This window comes from Gadus chalcogrammus, chromosome 15, assembly GCF_026213295.1.
Source record: "Gadus chalcogrammus isolate NIFS_2021 chromosome 15, NIFS_Gcha_1.0, whole genome shotgun sequence".
NCBI classification, from domain to species: domain Eukaryota; kingdom Metazoa; phylum Chordata; class Actinopteri; order Gadiformes; family Gadidae; genus Gadus; species Gadus chalcogrammus.
The window spans coordinates 25,735,169-25,756,423 of record NC_079426.1 but is presented as its reverse complement, the minus strand read 5'-3'; the positions used below and the strand labels follow the sequence as shown (position 1 = coordinate 25,756,423).

Sequence of the window (21,255 nt, the reverse complement as noted above, 5' to 3'; positions counted from 1 at the left end):
AATACTGCCCTCTAGTGGTTCTGAATGTGCTGACATCACCCCCCATTAGTGGTTTCTAATTGGGAGCTGTACTTTTGCTGAATTCAAACAGATGGATGGGTCAGCCAATATTTTTGAATCCCTGTTGTGTACATTAAAGCCCTTAATACTCTTGGCTATTACGTATGGCAATAAAAAAAATAAAAAAAATTAAGCTCACCCGCTACACATTCTAGCTGCACAGATAGCCAGGAAAATGCTCTAGGCTGGAAGCTCTCCTGTATCGGCGATGGGTTCACTGTCTTTCATTGTGTAGTGGGAGGAGAAAGAGAAGCAGATGTAGCCGCTGTCGAGCACCAAACGGCTCAGACCGACATACAGCATAATAGAATGAAGAGAAGAAGCACACAGAGTTGCAAAGGTTTAAAGAACCAGCTCTCGCTAGAAACAAGTCATGAGTCCAAGCTATATAACCACTGAGTCAGGCATTAAAAGGACAGATACTGTTGCAGCCTGCAGCACTTTGTGTGCGTAATGGAATGTACCTGGCGGTGTACTACACCTGGAGGCCTTCCAAGGCCTCTTCATCTGATGTTAGCCACCATCCCATCTGGGCCGCTGCTGTTCTTCAACTTCCAGCCCCGCTCATTTGTAGTAAAAGTGTGCAGCACTATATTCAAATCTCCCTTAGTGTTTGCAGAAAGACATTTATTTGGCGTTAACATTTCCATAATGATGATGATCAATTGATCCAAACATTCAGAATTTAGGCTGAGTGGGGATTGTTGTAAGATGCATGCATGTAAAACAAATATGGTGTTTAACCTCATATAACTGACCTCATATAAGTGATTGACAGGTCCAAGTGTCCCTTTCATCCTGCCCCACCTAGTCTATTTTAGTCAGGGGTCCATTGAAGCATTCCTGAGAACATACTACAAGGAGAGTAACATTCATGCTGATCACACACAGACACACAAAGGATTAAAATAGTAATCTACTGGGCAATTTTCGCATACACATGATCCAAGTCCGAAAAAGAATATTAATACTTCTCATAGCATAAGAAGATGCTGGCCTCTTCATTATGAGGTCAGCAGACAACGTAGGACCACAGAACTCCATCATGTCTCCACACCAATCTAATGACTTTATTTTGGCTTTGTCGTTTTGTCCAGAGTTAAAGGTCCCATGACATTAGCCATTACAAGCTGTTTTGAAAATCTGGCTCTTCTGACATCACAAGTGGGATTGTCCACTAGATGTGTGACGGTTAGATGAGCAACGTTTGCTACAGCCCCCTAGGTAGGCTGGTAGACAGATATATCCACCGTACATCTAGGTGGACACGCCCAGGGCCGTAGCACCAAATCCTGGGCCCCTATACTATAGCTACTGATGGGCCCCCCTGCGCCAGTTTGTTGAGGGGGGGGGGGGGGGGGGTCCGGAGCAATTGTTGACGGGGGGGTGGTTCGGAGCGATTGTTGACGGGGGGGGGGGGGGGGGGGACTGAAAATATATATATATATTTATTTTTTTTGGTCATGGGCCCCCCCTCTGCCTTGGGCCCCCCCACAACTGTCCCCTTTGTCCCCGCAGTCCGACGGCCCTGGACACGCCCATTTGTGATGTCAGAAGAGACAGATTTTCAAAACAACTTGTAAGGGCTAATCACACTCACACCTGGTGGCATGTCATGGGACCTTTAAGGCTTAGTTATGGTTCCACGTTGACGCAACGCAAGGGGGTTTACGGACCCATTGCGTCCTTGCTGACCCTCCTTGCGTCCACTAAAAGGGCCTGGTGTGCGAGTCCCAAAAAATGACAACCTTGCATTGAGGTGGGCTGTGATTGGTTCGCTAACTAAAACCCGACTCAGAACCAAAACAGGTTCATGACTGCGGCAAAGCGTCCGCGTGGTCATTGCATTGCATCGACATGGAACCATAACTGAGCCTTTAACACACAAGTGATGATGACAATGTTTGTTTCTTCATGTGCTCCAGCAGTTAAATAAAATGGGAGTTCAAACGTTAAAAGCAAGGGAAGGCAGTGATTGACAGGTCCAAGTGTCCCCTTCGTCAGGGCCTCCATTTGGTCTGGGGCCTGGTGGGTGATTGACTGATGCTAGCAGGAAACCCAGAGACCACAGCAGACGAGAGGTCAAGGGAAGTAACATCCATCCTGACACACGCACGAACACACACACACACACACACAGTTGTCAGGATTTTGTTTTTAAGATAAAGAGGCAGATGTTGTCTATGCCTGTTCGAAGGCTTTCGTTCACAACGAACATTCACATGCCGAAAATATCTCCATATGACCTGCTGGCATCAGGGAGAATAACTCCATAGGACCTATGGGCACCAGGGTATTTCATGTGGATAGCTGCAGGCTGCTAACCTAGAGACCATTTGAGTGTGTGAGATTAACACACAGCTGTTGGCAAAGCTGTTTTCACAAGGAAAAACAAAGAGAAATTGGTGCCATTTTTACGTTGATTTTATGGATTAATTTCAAGAAGATTATGTATATTTTTTTGAGTCTATTTTTTTGAGTCTCTATTTTCCCTTTCCCTAAATTTATTCAATTGACTGAGTAATAGTCTGGCTGCAGACCTACCTTTTGATTACCATCAAGGGGTTGCACAGTATCAGGCATATTTTTCACTTCTACAAATCCCTAAGTTGGTTTTCAATATTGGTACAATGGTAGTTATGGTTCATTTCTGTGTTTGTCTCTTCTAATTCGCTGCTAATCCATTCGAATCAGTGCTTCAACTAGATGTCATGTTAATAAAAACACGGTGTGGGTGTGTGTGTGTGTGTGTGTCAGGCCTGGCGCTGGGCTCCGAGGCTGAGACCCGTATGGTGAAGACCCTGTTTACCGGCTACAACAAGGTGGTACGGCCCGTCAACCACTTCAGAGAGCCGGTGGTGGTGACGGTGGGGCTGCAGCTCATCCAGCTCATCAGCGTGGTGAGAGGCTCATCAACACATCTTTATTTATTTTATATTTATAATACAGGAAAGTATTAAAAGTAACAAAGTTACAATTTAAAACTGGCCTGTCTCAGTAAAATAGCTGATTTCCAGCAGGTTCCTGTTCTGCAGCACATATAATATATAACAGGGACATGCATTCACATTGATTCTTCCTTAGGGCAGGTGAACCCCTTCCCTATAACTAGGTGACCCATCAACACCCTTTATCTTAACATCGCTAAGGTTTGATGGACTTGGATGCATTGCAGTCCCATTATGTCCCTTTTCACAAATTTTAACCAATTTGAGGAAATCACGGATTTGGTTGAGGGATATTCTGGATTCATGATTCAGCTTTAGAAACGTCTCCATCTATCTAAATGTAAAGATCTTCTCTTTCACCTCCCTCCCGAGGATGAGGTGAACCAGATTGTGACCAGTAATGTGTCCGTCTAAAGCAGGTAAGAGATCGGCCTCTTCTTCTCATACCTCACGTGGCAAGGCCCGATGAGCAGAGCTTCAAAGATGTTCATGGAGGTGGACGGATGTCAACCTTAACTGGAACCCTGACGACTACAGTGGGATCAAGAAGATCAGAGTCCCATCGAAGGACATCTGGAGACCCGACCTGGTCCTATACAACAAGTAAGATCCACACATCAACAAACAAACTGTTCTCATTAAACCCTCTGAGGTCACTTTTATGGGTCAGCCTCTTTGGCTAACCACCACAGATGATAAGAAGATAAATCAGGGGCCGTATTCACAAAGCTTTTTATCTTACCGCTAGGAGTGCGCCTAAATCTCTTTTTTTTTTTTAAAGTAATTCACAAAGCCGCTTATACGTAAAAGGATTAGGGCCACACTGACTTTATTCTCAGAATTTAAATTTGAGTTTAAACTCTGAATTCTCACTTTAATCTCAGAATTGTTACGATGCCGACCTACCGCAGCCATCATTACCTGGGTACACAACCGTGTGTCTGTCCCATTGTGGTGCGTTGAATTTGAGGTATGTTCCTAAGCTTTCCCTGGGTGAGTGCAATCTTACCTATCTAGGGGGTTAGGTGCGAGGTACCCACCTCAGTTCCACAGCCACCGTAGGCAAACAGCTCCGTGTCCCGCCGCACAGGCACCTAGTCTCCTGTTGCCCAGCCCGCGCTTGGTATTCAGTCTTTTAATTCCAACGTGTATGTATAAATCAAAAAGGTTCCCTCAATAAAGTGTCGAGCAACGCGTGTCTATCGGTTTAAATTCCTATATACAAGTCCAAACTACAGAGAGCCACCTCCCGAGACTCTCACCTCACAACCGTCTACCCACTGCACCGTTTGTCAACGGATGACGGAAGGCGTGGCTGACGGATGGGGGAGTAGTATTTGAAGAGGCATACGTCAGCCAAACCCGACAACGTAACCTGAGAATTTGAAACATTTTCAACTTTCTTGACGGAGCCGACGGATCCAACGGAACGGATGGATCCACAATGCATTGGGGTACCGCCTCATTCTAAGTCAATGGGATCCGTCCGTTGACGGATGCAGTGGGCAAGAGGGGGATGAGCACGTCAACACCGCCCCCTCTGTGGGACGTCAGTACTGAACCTAAAAAAGTCTGAATTATGAGATTAAAGTCAGAATTCTTACTTTATTCTCAGAATACCATAGATCTGAGTTTAAAATCAGAATTCTGACTTTAATCACAGAATTTTGACTTTTTTCTCAGAATTCTGACTTTAATCTCAGAATACTGACTTTAATCTCAGAGTTCTGAGATTAAAGTCAGAATTGTGAGTTTATAATCAGAATTCTGAGAATAAACCCACTAAACATTGGACGTTGGATAGACTTGCAGATCATGTTTATATCTGGTCCGTCGGTCCATGACCAATTCTTGACATCTATTTGACGTCCAAAACTAGGTCCACTATTTGGAAGTCAAACCGTGACCCAATATGGACGTAATTTTGACGTACAACATTTCACCTTTGAACCGAGTTATTTTTTTGGACATAATTTGGACGCCTATGACTGCAGGAAAGGTATACATGATTCCACTGCGCCATGTACCGTCGGAGTGACGTATTTTCTGTGTCATTATTGGTCTTCAAATTTCGGTCCACTGAAGGGGTTGTTTTGTGACGCCAGGCCCAGGTGGCATCTTTTTTTCGACGTCTACCAAACGTCTAATGTTGACGTCCATGGGACCTCCGTGCAAGGGCTATTTATAGTCCAAATGTGACGCCGGAGTGTCTTCTTTTCTACCTCAAATTTGTATTTCCAGGTTTTACCCTTATAATATATAAATATTGCATGCCATGTGATATAATCACATTCTACTCTTAATTAACACCATTAAGCGTTTAAACTTCAGTTTAGTTTACCTTTACCAGTTGCAACAATAGTGTAATTATCTGCGTTTTCTTTGACACAAAACCATTTCTGTTCATTCAATATCTTCTCTGGAGATCTGTTGCCAAAAATGCCAAAGCTTAATAACTAAATATCCGGATTCTTATGTCAGACATTAAACAATACGTAGCTTTTGAAATATTAACCCCTTAATATCATCATCAGAAATTTGGTCTTAATCAGTAAAGTATTAACAATCAAGGATAGCAGTCATTAACTGAACACAGCAGTATTTTTCTTTTTCCTTTCTTTCTCTTAACTGATCTCAGTCCTTTTTCTCGGAGGACACACTTCAGGGACAGTTAGTACTCAGTTCACAAACAGTTCTACTGTGTCCACTTTTTTTTCTCTTTCCAAATCAGTCCATGCTCAATCTACAAACAGTTCTTCAGTAGTATCCCATGGACACAAGTGAAGGACAACCCAGGTGTGGTCCAAACATCTGTGGAGGTGGCCAAGGCATACAGTATTGTCCATATCCTGGGGCCAGTGCATTAACATACAGTAGGTTAGTGTGAAGCTCCACCACATGATGCGTTGGATGACCTAATGAGTCATCCGTCAGTGTTTCTCTGGGTCGTCTTTCCCTCTGTGAACGACGTGGTTGCATGTCAGTGAGTTCTGGCTCCCGGTCGCCAGGACAGTCGTCTGCAGCTGGAACTGTCTGTGGCACCTCTTCAGTGTCAACTCTAGTAACATCATTTTCGGTAGCGTCATTGTCCACAGGCACTGGGGCTGAAGTATCAAACCTGACCCCCTCTATATCAGCCTCAGGTTCCGGCCGAATAATTTGAGGAGGATTGTGAGATGCAACATTTAGCTCTCCAGGCTGGTAGCTCAGTCTATTATCCCATTATTATTCATCCTCACATGAGCTCTCTGAGTCCTCTTGTGTATGTAACCCAGGTAGTAAATCTTCCAGGCTATTACCTCCATTATTTTGGAAAATTAAGCTGCATTCCATGTGATTTGTTGTTAAATTTAGTTTTTTAAAGAAATAACCTATTCCTCAATTTGGTCACAAGGTGGCAGCAGAGGCGCAATCAATACTCTTTTAGTTGCGAAGAAAAAACGCTACGAGTCATCATCTTACTCGCACGTGTTTCTTTGTTCTTCCTCGTGCCTGCTACGCAGTTCGTGCGGATGTTGGAGAAACAACATAGCTGTACCTTGATAAAACTGAGTCAGAAAGTTGATAACTGAAATAGAAAGAAGATATTGATAAACATTGAGACGCTTGAGAAGCTGTGGACATCGTGTAGAACTCTGTTGAACTATTGATTGATATTCCGGCTGGTTTTTTTTTGTGGAGCCTTCAGAGGACCGTCATCTGTCCATATCTCCATCCTGGTTGCTTTCCATCTTCTGCCAGGGGATCATCATTCACATTGCCATTCCATCCTGCAATACTCTTCCTGGACTGCCTCATCTGACATCCATTGGGGTGGTAGGACTTCTGGGGTGGACTCAAATTTCTATTATTATTTTATTATTTCTTTTTCCTGAGATCTCAGAGGTTTTTGTTTGGTACAATTTCATTTAAGAAAACCACTTATGAAGATATTGAAGGTTTAAGGTTCTTTGTGAATTTAACTACATTACTGTGTTATCATACTAAATTGTTTATTACTATTACTAGAAGTGTGGTACTTTCGTGCCTTAGCAGTATTTTGTTCTTCATTCCATATATCTGCATTGTGGAATACTGACTCCATAAGTTTGTTTTCAATATATATATTTTTCTTCAAACTAAATCGCCAATCGGTTGTCGTGTGAGTTATTTGGGGTGGATATTACAGGTATATCCTTACAGTATAACAACCAATCTCCTCATCGAATCTAAAATAGATAATGACCCCTGCCTCTTGGTTTTATAAACACACTAGCTTAAGGACTTAGGTGCCAGAGGGGTTACATGTATCTTTTGTTTTGTTCTCCTTGTGTTCTATGTCGTATAGGCTTCGCCTTTTAAGGCTATCGCTATTGGGTTTTCCTTAGGCGTGAGCCGTAGCACTGAAACATTTGTAATCCCCGCCCACCAACAGCGTGGGCCTCAATCACGCCCACGGGGCCTCAATCACATCCGCAGTTCGCAGATATACGCAGGTACCAGCGGACGTTCTCCTCCCATTTTCTTCAGGGCGATCTTGTAGCATACTGAAGTATATAAATAGATATTATGGACTCGAAGACGACCCGCATCTGAAAGACATGTAACACGGGTTACATCTTGCCGTATGACGGCCATGAGATGTGCCAGGGCTGCCTTGGGCATGAACATGCCGTCTTGGCGCTCTCGCCGCTCTGTCTGTGTCGGCATTGTGCGGCACTGCCGTCGGATGACAGACTGCGCAGAGCCAACACTGCCGCCGCCATTGCTGAATGGGCCGACGACTTTACTGTTGACGATGCCCTCTCTCTCCTTGTGTGCTCGGAGTCGGATGACTCCGACCGCGACGAGGAGGGGGCGTCTCCCCCGGCTTCCCCTCTCCGAATGGAGAGGCCCGGGGCAGCAGCATTGCCCGTCTCTGCCGCCACCTCAGTTCCAGTGGTTGGAGCTTTGGTGGTAGAGCTACCGGGCATTATCGCCAGGGCAGCCGCAAACCTTGGCCTTGCGGTGCCCATGCCTCAGGCCCCCTAACGCCCGGACCAGCTGCATGGCATCTGGGGGCTCGGGGCCGCGACACGCCCCGCCCGTCTCGACCCGATCTGTCCGATGTTTCCCGCCATCAGACCGTACCCGGGAAGCTCGAGGCCCCGGTGAAAACATTTATCCAGGTCAGGAAGTCGGAGGGTCTGACAGCCGGGGTTACAGGGCGGTACCGCCGCTGGATCCCGCTATGTGTGCTGTCTCTGGAGTGAAGCCGGGGCTCAGCGACCGCTGCCCTACACCCAAAGACCAGCTGACGGCCAAGCTTACAGACAGAGCGCATCAGTGTATGATGCAGCAAGAGGCTGTTATGAATACAGGGATGCAAACACATGTATGACAAAAAAAGAGAGAGCTACCCAAAGTCGGAAAAAATATGACTGCATGATATCCTATTATCATGAGATGGCCTATGCTATATTCTATATGCCTAGAAAGATAAAAAAAAGTGACTTTTTAAACTAAGTTAAATATTTTCACATACACACAAACACACGCCTCTGCATTGGATATGCGATCACAGGTACAGGTACTGGCAGTGTAGGCCTGGCACTGTCCCTGATCTTATCTGCTGCTTAGGGGGTTTCTGGAAGAGGGTTTCGGAGAAGCTGAGCAACACTTTGTGTAGTTATTGTTGTTGTCACTTTCCTCAGATGAATGTCTGCCTTACAGTGTGCATACAGGGCATGTACACACCTGCTGGCATAATTAATTTCTTTAATGCAGAGTGTGCATTTAGCACATCCTTTTTTCTCAATTTTTTTGAAAAAGTCAGACAGTGAAAAGTTATGCTTCGCTGAATTCACCTCAGTCGTGGCTTCTAATTTGAGCCATGACCACATCCAACTGCACTTGCACCCGGCGTCCTGCTGCACGATAAGTGCATCCTTCTCCGGTATTTCCCACCACTATCCTCGGGCCGGGCCTTTGATCAAGCGTTTTTATTGGCCTAATCTGAGCAGAAATCTATGCCATAAACAGAAATATTATAGGCCTTTATTACACAGGTCTTCTCAATGCCGTGGAACGCTCCGTTCACTTTGGTAGTAGTCCGGTGACTTGTTGACCCCAGCGTCTTCAGTTGCTAAGCGACGTCACCGTCTTTGTGGACAATTTATTATTGCTGTGCTGTTCACTACGAATGCTGGTAACGAATACATTTTAAAAAGGCACACCATGTGAAGTCAACTGAGGAGGTCGTCGGACGTTGGAAGGAACACTTTGAGGAACTCCTGAATCCGAATAACACGCCCTCTATGTTGGAGGCAGAGCTTGAGGTTGATGGGGTTTCGTCGTCCATTTCCCTGGTGGAGGTCACTGAGGTAGTCAAACATCTCTGCAGTGGCAAAGCCCCAGGGATTGATGAGATCCAGCCAGAAATGCTAAAGGCTCTGGTTGTTGAGGGGCTGTCATGGTTGACACGCCTATTCAACATGGTGGTGGTTCCCCTGTTCAAAAAGGGGGACCAGAGAGTGTGTGCCAATTACCGGGGTATCACACTTCTCAGCCTCCCTGGTCTACTCCAAGGTGCTGGAAAGGAGGGTTCGGCCGATCGTCGAACCTCAGATTGAAGAGGAACAATGTGGTTTTTTGCCCCGGACGTGGAACTACGGACCAGCTCTTCACTCTCGCAAGGATCCTGGAGGGGGCCTGGGAGTATGCCCATCCGGTCTACATGTGTTTTGTGGATCTGGAGAAGGCGTATGACCGGGTCCCCCGGGAGAAACTGTGGGAGGTGCTGCGGGAGTATGGGGTAAGGGGGTCTATCCTCAGGGCCATCCAATCTCTGTACTCCCAAAGCGAGAGCTGTGTTCGCGTCCTCGGCAGCCAGTCAGTTTTGTTCTCAGTGTGTGCGGGTCTCCGCCAGAGCTGCGCCTTGTCACCAATCCTGTTTGTGATATACATGGACAGGATATCGAGGCGTAGTCGTGGTGGGGAGGGGTTGCAGTTCAGTGGTCTGAGGATCTCGTCACTGCTTTTTGCAGATGATGTGGTCCTCATTGGATCATCGGCCTGTGACCTTCAGCTCTCACTGGATCGGCTGGCGGCCGAATGTGAAGCGGCTGGGATGAGGATCAGCACTGCTAAATCTGAGGCCATGACTCTTAGCAGGAAACCGGTGGATTGCTTACTCCGGGTAGGAAATGAGTCCTTAGCCCAAGTGAAGGAGTTCAAGTACCTCGGGGTCTTGTTCGCGAGTGAGGGTACTATGGAGCGTGAGATTGGCCGGAGAATCGGAGCAGCGGGGGCGGTATTGCGTTCGCTTTACCGTACCGTTGTTACGAAAAGAGAGCTGAGCCGCAAGGCAAAGCTCTCTATCTACCGGTCGATCTTCGTTCCTATCCTCACCTATGGTCATGACGGTTGGGTGATGACCGAAAGGACGAGATCGCGGGTACAAGCGGCCGAGATGAGTTTTCTCAGAAGGGTGGCTGGCGTCTCACTTAGGGAGAGGGTGAGAAGCTCAGCCATCCGTGAGGAACTCGGATTAGAGCCGCTGCTCCTTTACTTAGAAAGGAGTCAGCTGAGGTGGTTCGGGCATCTGGTAAGGATGCCCACAAGATGAGATGAGAGAGATGAGATGAGACCATGTGAAGTTATTTTTTTAGTTTTGGCAAGTAACCGTGTAATAAGCGGGTTCATGTATAGAACGTCGCCGGTCATTATCGAAAATAAGCCCCTTCAGGGCGTAGCAAGACATCTTCGCTGCGCGTCGGTGTACTGTTCACCATGTCGGGGCTTATTTTCCCGATAATGACCGGCGTTCTATGCATTATCCCTTACATATATATTTAACACAGAAGGCCTAGTATCAAATGTGTACAAAGTTACATATGTGTTAAAATAAATGTCGGGTTGAAATCGGGCTAGGGCTCATAATTACAGTTAATGTGTCGTGTCGGGCCAGGCTCGGACAGAACGTGCACGGGCTCGGGCCGGGTCGGGCTTGATTTTCTGGGCCCGATCTAAGCTCTAACGTGCGCATCTGCATCAAATATTTAACCTTCAGTCGACGCGACGGCAAGAGCTGTGATTGGTCCCCTAACAAAATAATTTCCGGAATCACTTTTCTATACTTTGAAGGCTCGAGGGGTCTCAGGCCCCGTCCACACGAAGCCGAAACGGGCGAAACCGTTCCGGTTTCGATCTTTCCGGTTTCGGAGTATCTCCGTAAAGACGGAGTCAAGCGAAACCGGGTAGATCTGTAGAAACGCTGTAGTACACATGCCAGGCCCATAAGGGGCGCTGCTTCTGCTACAGAAATCCAGAAGAAAATTAAATAAGAAGAAGAGGCGAGCATGCGCATAAAGGCTGCCCCCCGATCCACTAACAACACAAACCAACAGTCAGTCAACAGTCTGAATAAATAATGGCTTAGCAACCCAACAAGGGACATGATCTGCTGCAGAACGATTACGAGCCAGTAGTCCGCCATCATCTTTGTTGTTGTGAGTTCTGAGACTCCGCGGGCTTAACAGTCATTGGCTAGAGGGCCGAGGGGTGTGGCGATGACGTCATGGTTTACGGTTTCAGTCGGTTTCAGGCGTCCAGACGAATCCAAAACGAAACCGGGTAGATTTGAAACCACCTCCTAGGGTGGTTTCAGAAGTTTACGGTTTCGGTCAGCGGATTCGCCGGCTTCGTGTGGACGGAAGGCCGAATCGTACAAGACCTTTGCGGTTTCGCCATGAAATCGTCTTCCTGTGGACGGGGTCTCAGTCAGTCAGATTACGGAATATTGACACCTGCCCCCCCCAAAAAAAAACTCTTCGGATCTGTACGAACCACACAGGTCCCCAAAATGTATGCTAAAAAAGCGACTGCATGTCTGTGAATAACATCGCCCTGCTGGCACAGAACATCTCCACCATGGCGGCTGACCCTCATCGTCTGGCCGAATAGGCAGTCGACGTGGCGAAAACCGCCGGTGTCATCCTCTGCCTCTGCTCCACCGGCGCGGTGGCAGCAACTCATACAGAGGAACCTGTGGCTGCAGCAGACCCCGGGCATCCCTGAGCCGATGAGGCGACAGTAATTGGAGTGCCCCATCAGCCCGGACGGGCTGTTCGGGCCCCGTCTGTCATCTAGGCCGGATGACATGCAGGCTACTTCCGTGGAGGCAGAGAAATTCCGGAGACATGTCTCCCGCCCTCCGCCTACACCCGGGCAGCAGCGCTCCGCTCCAGGCTCCCGTCGCCGCCATAGGCCCACGACAGCCACTGTCACGGCGCCGCCGGCAACTCCTCCTCCTGGCCCCCAGGCTTAACGGCCACCTCCATCGCAGGCTGCGGCGAGCAGCCAGCGAAGGCCCCGGGCAGCGGGCTCATTGGGCTATGTCCCGCCCCACAAGCGCCGGCGAAGGCAATTACGGGGCGAGTGAGAAGCGTGTGACAGCGAAATACACCTCTTTACTGAAGACGGCTGTTTTTTCCCCACTCTCCCCACCGGCTGTTTTCTCCCCACTGTGAAACAGTGTTTCACATGCATCTCTCGCTACATATAGGCAGGCCGTCAATAAACATTGTATCATTGATCGAGCCAGCCCTTCATTACCTTTAAAAAGGCAACCTCGCTCGGCTTACCAGCCCCGCCCGCCTCCATCGCAGGCTGCGGCGAGCGGCCAGCAAAGGCCTCGGGCAGCGGGCTCATGGGGCGATGTCCCGCCCCACAAGCGCCGGCTAATACGGGGCAAGGGAGAAAACGTGTGACAGCGAGAAAGACCTCTTTACTAAAGACGGCTGTTTTCTCCCCACACAGTTAACGCCGGAGCCCGGCCATAACTGTTTCACACGCATCTCCCAACACATATAGGCAGGCCGTCTATAAACCTTGTATTATTGATCGAGCCAGCCCTACATTACTTTCCCCTCACCACATCATGCCTGGCATGACATGTGGCGGGACGGCCGCTAAAACTAGCTCTCGACGAATGACACACAGCTCGTTCACAGAGTCAGCAGTCTGCTGCCCAGTCACAGTGTTATTCCTCCTCGCGTCCCAACGCTCAGGAGAGAGGAAGCTACACTCTTGTCACAAGCTGAGCAGGCAGGGCATGCCTCTGCTAATGACACACACACCCAGCCCTTTCGGGCGGAGCTCCCCATGGGCAGCGAGGAGGACTCCTCCCCTCGCAGCAGCGGCAGGGGCTCAAGCGTGGCTCGTTTCCATGACAGCAGCATCAAAACAAGAGGCTGCACAGCCGCTTTCAGAGCATTACTCAGAATGGCTGAACGTATGCACCCTGGCCAGATGGAAGGACAGGCTGATCAGCAAGGGTCACACCCTGCAGTTCACCTCTGTTCCGCCACGATTCAACGGGATTGTGGAAACAACGCTGTCATCCAAGGATCAACAGCTGTCACTTTTGGCGGAGCTCCAGAAGCTTCTAGCGAAAAAAGTGATTTAAACAGTCCAGTCCAGCTACAATGAAAGCACTGCTCTCACAGTAGAGGATGGAGACCCTGTTGTCTCTCCTCCGCCCCTGTTCCCCGGGCAGCCCTCTCTGTCATGAGGCTGCTGGGCATGATGTCAGCCGCTCACACGGTGGTGCCGCTGGGGCTGCTTCACATGAGGCGGCTGCAGAGATGGTTTTCTCGCCTGCGCATCGACCCGGTGCGCCAACAACGGCGCAAAGTGACCATTCCCCTATCAGTGGGCCCATTGGCGTCAGTTTGGTTTGAAATGTGCTGGGGACAGAGAAGCATTCGGAAGTGCATTTTTAGAAGTGCTGGGTACAATGAAGATGCACTCCTTTTTCTCTCTTTTGTGCCGGTAATGAAAGGTTCTGAAAGACGGCATAACCATGTAGCTAATTACTAAGGAATAAAATGTATACAAAATCAGTCTGGCTCGTTTTATGAAGAAAACGTTTTCAAAAAGCATCGGACATATGACCCACTATGTTCTGCTCCATGTGTCCAATGTTGACAACGTGACATGTAATGGCTAAGCTAACAACATAAACAAGAGGAGCTAGGAAAGGAATTTAACTGCGTGGTTAAGTTCAGAAGGGCCAAAGATGTGGCTACACACAGCACTATAAAAGTCGTCAAGATTGAAAAATAAAGAAATATTTGTTGCACAGCTGAACGCTGTAGCCTATCACATCAGGAGCTAGCTCAATTCACAACACGCATTCCACCAAAACTAGCCTACATCAGGCATTCTGACCAAAACTCATGAACTCCCCCCCTCAATTATTCCAGAATTCAAGAATGAGCAAAAGTCACTCTGTGTCAACAAGAGACTGACTCCACCGACTATCAATTGCAAGTTAAAACAGCCGACCACTTGAATGCAAAAAACACAAAAGACCTCGCCACAGCACCAGCAAATCTTGAGCAATAAATATCGCGTCTTACCTTTATTTATGTGGCAGTTGTCTGCAGATGCATCCCGTGGTGTAGCCTACCACATCCATTTAGTTCAACAGGTTATCGTTCTGATACAGTCCATGGTACTAGCAACCGGCCCTGGTGCTTTCTATCTATGTATTATTGGTATCATCATTAGTAATGGCTACTTGCCAAATTGAAAAAATATTTTTCCAATGTATTTGTTATCATTCGTAGCGTTGATCAGCAGAGAAATAGTTCGCCAAAGTCGTCGACGTCGCTTAGCAACCGAATACGCTGGGGTTGATAAGTTACCAGACTGCGGAGTGATACAGATGACGTGAATCAGAGGCAAAAATAAACACTTTCCTTGACAGCGGTCAAATATGCTGGACGTGAGCATTCCACTGCATTGAGAAGAGCTGTGTAATGAACTAAAAGAATTGACAGCTGAACGTTAGGAAGGCCCATGCAAGTGAATGGAGCAGTCTACAGCATTGAGAAGAGCCGTGTATTAAGTAAGGGATAATGTATAGAACGCCGGTCATTATCGTGAAAATAAGCCCAGACAGGGCGAACAGGACACCGACGCACAGCGAAGGTGTCTTGCTCGCCCTGAAGGAGCATATTTTTGATAATGACCGGCGACGTTCTAGACATTATCCCGCTTATTACACGGCTACTTGCCAGAACGAAAAAACAACTTCACATGGTGTCTTTTGACAATTTATTTGTTACCCAGCATTCGTAGTGTTGATCAGCAGAAAAATAGTCTGCCAAAGACGTTGACGTCGCTTAGCAACCGAAGACGCTGGGGTTACCAGTTACCGGACTACTTGAGGAGTGATACCAAAGACGTCATTAGAGGTAGGGCTGCACGATATGGGCAAAATATGATATCCCGATATTTTTTGGCTGAATGGCGATATACGATATATATCTCGATATTTTCTATAGAGCGGGTTAGATGTTTTTTTTCTAAGTCAAATACCAAATGTGAGATGTTGCAAGCACTTTTATTAAAACATAGGTCAGTATGACTGCAACATGTGATTTTGTATCGGTATTTTCAACAGAATAGAGTGAACATGTTAAAAAAAAGGGACGTTTTTCACCTTCTTCACAAAATAATCACCTATGCAAAACATTATAAAGCTGTAGGTTACACACATTAGCTACCAATAAGAGCATTGGCTTCGTCGCATTGTCCTGCGTACTACGGTGAGGGTTTCAGTGCGCCGTAACTTTAATCCCCCGCCCCCTCCCTTCTCCGTTCCATTTGGGAACATGTTTGGTTTCATTTCGCTTGTTTCGTATATTTTAATTAATTAATTAAGAGCGTCACCAGAGGGCGCTCCCAACACATTTGCCGAGCGCCGGCCCTGGTTTCGGGGCAGAAGAAACTGTCGCGGCCGGTGATGCAGCACTTTGTACCGCTGCTGTAAATGGTGGAACAGATTTGTCGTGCTTCCACTTTTAGTCACAACGGTTTTGCTACACTCTCTACAGATGACCTGCAGCTGCAGCTCATCTGTTTTTTTTAAACCCAAACTATTTCCACATTATGGAGCAGTTGTTTCTCCTCTTTGAAACAATTTCGTCTCCCGCCGCCGTCTCGTTTTCTTTACGGGTATCATCCATGCTTGTTGTGTTGTGAGGGGGCGGCGGGGGTGGGAATGAGGCGTCTTTGCACACGGCACGTTCGGAAAGACAGAGTGAGAGGGGGAGGGGTCGCGCTCACAGTCTCCAAGGCAAGCGCTGTAGACGCTTGAGCGGGAAACTGACCATTTTAACGCATATCGATATTAACGATATTATCAAATCTTGTATCCCCTTGGAAATTATATCGATATATCGTACATAGCCGATATATCCTGCAGCCCTAATTAGAGGCAAAAAGTCCTTTGTTTTCCTTGACAGCGGTCAGTGAATTATCAAACATAATTCACAGACGGAAGTTGTGAAGAGCCCATGCAAGTGAACGGAGCGTTCCACGGCATTGAGAAGACCCGTTTAATAATCAATAATTATTCAACTCTATTTATTTTTTTAGATTTTTTTTACAATTGGTGGGTACAAAATGAATCTTGACAAAATCTGGTGGGGACGCGTCCCCAGCGTAATCGACCTTGCCTTGCCTTTGCAGGGAGAGGCTGAAAGGGATCAGAGGTAGACAATAAGTTAGCTGTGAATTTGGTAATGAATTCAGTGAGGTAATCTATAAATGGTAAATGAATAAACCATAACTTGTCAACAATTGTACTTTAGTGTAACACGTCAGCAGAGTTGACAAATACTCACAGCTGAAGACATAATTAAACAAAAAATGTAGCTTTAACAGAAATATTGAATGTCAATCTTGATTAAAAAAAAGACAAAAGATTGTGCACAGACTAAATATTGTAAGACAATTAACCTAATTAAAAAAGGGTCCAGCGATCTTGGGGTCAGCTTTGCTTGAATGGTGAGGAGCTTCACATGCTGTTTCATCTGCAGATCTTCTTCCCTTGGCAAGCCATGACTTTACATAACGATGTGGATTGAACTGGTGTAAAGGTGGCCCATTGCATTTCAGAAACACCAGGTTGGACAGTCTGATCATAGCAAGTGAGTTTCCATCTGCAGTAAGAAGGTCATTCATGCAACTGAAAGCTCGCTCACATTCACTGGTAGACACAGCAATGATATGGACAGCTTTAAGTAGTGGCTGGGGTCTGGGATGCTCTATTGTCCTTGTAATCCCGAAATCCCTGGATACTTCCTCTTCTCTCTACTTTTTGGTAGTCACACAAACGAAGCACCTCTGCATCACCATGCTGTATGTCCAGTTTTCCCTCAGGCCAAGTTTCTGGTTGAAGAACTTTCATGTCTGTCACCAGTTGGTTGCTACCTCTATGTTCTGTTGTGCTGACATGAGAGGAAGTTGTTGGAGTTATTCAGCATTTCATATTTTCGGCCATGCTTCGGAAGAACTGTCCTGCATTGATCTTCACGAGTTTGTGGTTCTCATGCAGGGCTTGTCTTCTTGAAAGACATCTCTGTCTGAGCTTGAATCACAGTGTTTGTGTAGGGACCAGAGGTTGAAATTATGGACTCAAAGACTCGAATCTGTCTGGTCAACAGCTTGTCTGCTTCAGGCAGTGTCATGTCTCTCTTCTGGAGCATCTGTTAGGGCATCATACATTACTCCAAGATTAAAAACAAAGGGCATAGAGGTGAGAACATCATTAAGTCCCTTGTATTTTGCTCTCTCTGTTGAATCCCTTTTCACATCATTTGCGGCAGTAGAAAAGTGCACCTGAAGCACTCTGTAGCTCTCCCTAACAGCTTTGACGGTTCTCTCACTTGAAGCCACCCAGCGGACTGACAAAACACGTCCTATGACAAGAAGACGCTGACCGACACTCTGTGCACACTGGACCAACTCTCTTTGGTTTTTGGGTGAAGCATTGTATAAAGTGTACAGCTTATCAATGAAAATCTTGAAATTATTTAGTCCACTGACCTCCTTCATAACATCCCCAACTGCCAATTCCAAACGATGATTTGAGCAGTGCCACACAAATAGGTGTGGGAATTTAGCACAAAGCTGTGTAGCAACCCCTGCGCGTCTGCCAAGCAATACAGATGCTCCATCACATGCAAAGGCCATAAAACACTCCCCCAAAAAGTTGTCATCGAAGCCATATTTATGAAGGCATGTCATTAATGTGTCTGTGATTATGTTTGCTGTGGTCCCATCCAACTCAAGAAGATCGAAGATGATTGTGTCCGGCTCTGCATCAGCAAAAGCTGCCCTTAAACAGACCACCAACACAGTCTTGCCACTGATTGTGGTGGATTCGTCAATCAACACACACAATTTTCGTCTGTTTTTGATTATGTCGTCGGCTATTTTCTTCTTCATGTCTGCCGCAAAATGGTCAATTATATCACCACACGTCTTGTCTGTGTGCAAAACTCGCCCCATGTTTACTCCATTTAACTCTTGCAAGGTCACATCAGTTGGAATATCTGTGAATGGATGCCCATGCTTACCGATTTTGTAACACTCTGCAACTAGTATCGTGTTTAGCCTTATGCATGTCTTGGATTTTCTGGTGAATGTCATTACGTTCTGTGTTCTTTTCTATCTCCACTGCTTTTAAATGGGATCTGGAATCTCTGTGTTCCTTGATTTTCTTACGCAGTGAATGCTGTTGCTTAGCCTTGTCAGTACCAAAGGCAGAGATTGAACAGCCGCTCCACTCAGGTGACAGCCTCAGTCCCTGCTCTGTGTGAGCAGCAAGCGATTTTACTTTGCTGCACACTTTTCAGCCTAGCTTCTTTTCTTTGACAATGAGCCAGTAATTTTGTGATAAAAAATACATCCTTTGGTCACTTTACCAACAGTGAGGCCATTACTTCTGCAGGACTCACCGGGTTATTATTAACGTCATCGTCAACTTTATCGGGAGCCGCTGGTCGGTCTGGTCGTTTGGCATGTCAGGCTGTGGACAGCTAGGAGCGGTGCTAACGCTCTGTCTCGTAAGCGTTGCTAAAGGTAATGTTGACGAGTCATTCGAGTTTAGAAGATCGGACATGCCGTCTTCTGAATCCGTTCGTTTCCTTTTACTCTTGTGGAGCCAGTTCAACATTTTGGAAAGGTTATTCTCACAGTCATTACATTGACTAGCCGCCGACAGACGCAATGAAACAATGGAACCCGGTGATCGCCACAGTCAGTGTTGGGGTAGTTATTGTGCGTTTTATACTTCTTCTCGGATCTCGGATCTCGGTGGTGACCGAGCAAAATTCCGAGACAGAATTCAAGATTGCTGCGCCCATTGTGACTTGAAGTATGAACTGTTTTCATTGTGCTTGGACCACTGCTACCGCAACAACAGCTTTCCGGGTGGCGTCCATGTTTTCCTCCAACGGCCGAGCAAAATAATAAAACGCTTGAAGTGTGGGCGTGGCGTCAGATCCGAGATCCGAGTCGGTTCGCAGAGAATACTCAAACGCAGCATTAGCCTGTATTTCTTTATCAATTCGCAGTCCTCCATTGTCTCTAAAACATTTTGTTTCACTGCAGCCATTTTCAGAATCTTTGTGAATAGGTCTTACTGAGTTAGGAGTCCTCTCGAGGACTTTTAAGCTCTCCTAGACTTAGGTGCTACTTTTAGGCCTAAAATACTTTGTGAATTGCTCTGAGTAAAATAAATTAGGAGTCCTAATTTTGAGACTGACACGCCCATAATTTTTAGGAGTTTCTTCTAAATTTGCCACTTATGAGCTACTTCTAGCCATAAGATTCTTTGTGAATACGGCCTTAGATCTTTTAAACTGCGATAATCTCTCTCTCTCATCTCATCTTCATCCGCTTATCCGGGGTCGGGTCGCGGGGGGAGCAGCTCAAGCGGGGGGCCCCAGACTTCCCTTTCCCGGGCCACATTGACCAGCTCTGACGGGGGGATCCCGAGGCGTTCCCATGCCAGTGTTGAGATATAATCTCTCCACCTAGTCCTGGGTCTTCCCCGAGGTCTCCTCCCCACTGGACGTGCCTGAAACCTCCCAAGGGAGGCGCCCAGTGGGCATCCTTACCAGATGCCCGAACACCTCAACTGATTCCTTTCTAAGTAAAGGAGCAGCGTCTCTAATCCGAGTTCCTCACGGATGGCTGAGCTTCTCACCCTATCCCTAAGGGAGACGCCAGCCACCCTTCTGAGAAAACTCTTCTCGGCCACTGGCACCCGCAATCTCGTCCTTTCGGTCATCAGCCAACCCTCATGACCATAGGTGAGGATAGGAACGAAGATCGACCGGTAGATCGACCACATCATCTGCAAAAAGCAGTGCCGAGATCCTCAGACCATCGAACTGCAACCCCTCCCCACCACGACTATGCCTCGATATCCTGTCCATATATATCACAAACAGGATTGGTGACAAGGCGCCGCCCTGGCGGAGACCAGCACCCACTGAGAACGAAACTGACTGGCTGCCGAGGACGCGAACACAGCTCTCGCTTTGGTAGTACAGAGATTGGATGGCCCTGAGGAGAGACCCCCTTACCCCATACTCCCGCAGCACCTCCCACAGTTTCTCCCGGGGGACCCGGTCATACGCCTTCTCCAGATCCACAAAGCACATGTAGACCGGATGGGCATACTCCCAGGCCCCCTCCAAGATCCTTGCGAGAGTGAAGAGCTGGTCCGTGGTTCCACGTCCGGGGCGAAAACCGCATTGTTCCTCTTCAATCTGAGGTTCGACGATCGGCCGAACCCTCCTTTCCAGCACGAGTAGACTTTACTAGGGAGGCTGAGAAGTGTGATACCGCGGTAATTGTCACACACTCTCTGGTCCCCCTTTTTGAATAGGGGAACCACCACCCCGGTTTGCCACTCCTTTGGCACTGTACCTGACTCCCACGCAATGTTGAATAGGCGTGTCAACCAAGACAGCCGCTCAACACCCAGAGCCTTTAGCATTTCTGGCTGGATCTCATCAATCCCTGGGGCTTTGCCACTGCAGAGATGTTTGACTACCTCAGTGACCTCCACCAGGGAAATTGATGACGAAACACCATCAACCTCGAGCTCTGCCTCCAACATAGAGGGCGTGTTATTCGGATTCAGGAGTTCCTCAAAGTGTTCCTTCCAACGTCCGACGACCACCTCAGTTGAGGTCAACAGAGTCCCAACCTTACTGTACACAGCTTGGATGGTTCCCTGTTTCCCCCTCCTGAGGTGGCGGATAGTCTTCCAGAAACACTTTGGTGCCGACCGAAAGTCCTTCTCCATGGCCTCTCCGAACTTCTCCCATACCCGCTGCTTAGCCTCCGACACGGCAGCAGCTGCAGCCCTTCGAGCCTGTCGGTACCCTGCAACCGAGTAAGGAGTCCTCCAGGATAT

At 47.4% G+C, this 21,255-nt stretch overlaps 1 pseudogene; it reads left to right on the top strand.

Annotated features, from left to right (window-relative positions):
• Positions 1 to 518: 518 nt before the first annotated feature.
• LOC130404238 (acetylcholine receptor subunit alpha-like) overlaps positions 519 to 21,255 on the top strand; it is a 70,473-nt pseudogene continuing 49,736 nt past the window's right edge.